This window comes from Corvus brachyrhynchos, unplaced genomic scaffold, assembly GCF_000691975.1.
Source record: "Corvus brachyrhynchos isolate BGI_N302 unplaced genomic scaffold, ASM69197v1 scaffold436, whole genome shotgun sequence".
NCBI lineage: Eukaryota > Metazoa > Chordata > Aves > Passeriformes > Corvidae > Corvus > Corvus brachyrhynchos.
The window spans coordinates 37,783-39,703 of NW_008238444.1; the positions used below are offsets into that span (position 1 = coordinate 37,783).

At 52.3% G+C, this 1,921-nt stretch overlaps 1 long non-coding RNA gene across 1 annotated transcript in view; it reads left to right on the forward strand.

The window, feature by feature from the left end:
* LOC108447264 overlaps positions 1-1,543 on the forward strand; it is a 5,637-nt gene extending 4,094 nt beyond the window's left edge. The window contains exon 3 of the long non-coding RNA XR_001862732.1: positions 726-1,543. This is a non-coding gene — a long non-coding RNA (uncharacterized LOC108447264). The remainder of the gene's footprint in view (positions 1-725) is intronic.
* Positions 1,544-1,921: the final 378 nt, after the last annotated feature.

Sequence of the window (1,921 nt, forward strand, 5' to 3'; positions counted from 1 at the left end):
CCCTGGAGCTGTGCTGGGCCGCAGCAGCGGTGAGCAGCAAAGTCCCTGTGAGTGGGGCCCCTGTGAGCCAGGAACTCTCCCGTTGGCTGCACTCGGGGGATCCCTGAAGGACGACAGCTCCTGGGCTGCCAACGCCCCCACTCCTGGAGGCCTCAGCCTTTTCCCTTTGGTGAGAAGATGCCAAGGCATCTGCAGGGAGTATTTCAGTGCCTTGGAGGGGAATTTTTCACAGGTACCTTGTGCAGGCTCTTTGTGTGCTTGTGTGTGTGCAGGTGTGCATGTGCTCTCTGGAAGGTGGGAGAGGAGCTGCTCCCCTGGACTCTCAAGTGCTTTAGGTTTGGCCCTAGGTCAGGCCTGTAAGTTGCTCTTGTGCTGTGGTAAAGCCTGTGTGGGTCCTTTGCTGAGGTGCTGGGTTTCAGTGAAGTTCTAAGTTAAATGTTGTGTAGTTGAAGTACAATTTAAATGCTATTAGGTGTTGCTCCTCTGCTAAATTGTGGAGTTTAATTTAGGGGATCAATTAAGTTAAATGTTGCTGAGTTTAAGTGCGTTTAAGTCCTCTTGAGCCTTTTGGCCATCTTCTTTTAATCCTTACCCTTTCTATCCTTTTGAGAGACACACCCCCACACACGCATACACAGAGACACACCCTCCTCCGACAGATAATTTTCAGTATACTTCAGTTTGGATTGATTGACTCATGATTTTTGTTTTTTGCTCTGGGCCAGGTGGGGACATGGTGGGACGGCAAACAGGATTGGGGCAGCAGCACAGCCACAGCAGGAGAGGCTGCGCTGCCTGACTGAGACTGGAAACGGATTCCAGGAATCACCCATGAACTGTCATGGGAATGGCCTGGGAACATGAGTGGGGACCACCTGGGATCCTTCCTAGGAACTACATGGGAACCTGTCCAGGGAGCCACCCAGGATCCACCCAGCAACCTCTCCAAGGAACTGCCCAGGATCCATGTGGGAACCCACCCAGAATCCTGCTCATGTAACCTCTCTGGAAACCCACCCCAGGAACCTTTCGAAACCCATCAAGGAACCTGCTGAAAATTCCCAAGGATCTGCCTGAGAACCACCTTGGAAGCCACCCAGGCACCCACCCAGAAACCGCCTGGGACCTGCCTCAGGAACTCCCCCAGCAACTGCCTGGGAACGGCCCAGAAACCCAAGAAACTTGAAGAAACTCCATGGTTAGCACACATTAAAGCTAAACATCATGAGATTTTTCAGGTTCAGCACAGACTTTCTGTTCAGCACCATCAGACTCACAGGCAAGACTCCTTGGGCTATGGGGACCAGCACCACTGGGACTGCAGAGCCTAGGGGGAAGCCCCCAGAGCAAGGGCATTTCTGCAGAGGGGCCTGGGGTGCCCTGAAAGTCCTGAGTGAAGCACTGCTGGAGGTGATGTTCACAGTGTGGAAGGAAGAGGCTGTGGTTTAAGAAGGTGTTTGCCATCAGGGTCTGTCCTGGGTTGCAGTGTATTCTATTACCATCCTCATGAGGTGTTGAAATCAGGTGGGGCAGTGTTTCCTTGCCTCCGCCCCAAAGACTATCTTGCTGTTAATGGCCCATCATTGTCCTGCCGCATGACTCATAGATAACTCCCTCCGGACTATCTTCTGTTAATGAGCCTAATCAACACTTGGCCTCATGACTCATTACCCCATTGTGAGATGCTCCACCCAGAGGGAGGAACCAAGCATCCCATCGTGGATATAAGCTGAGACTGAACACCAGAGACAATGCCTTTCCACTGGATTTCCAGAGGACAGGAGCTACACAGCCACCACTGGACCTTCTGAGGAAGAACAGACCCTTTTTTTTCTACAGGATCACTGCTTCAGAGGACTGCAGCCACCATTCTACCAGACTGCTACCACCACCCTGCCTAACAGGGACTCAGGTTGTATCT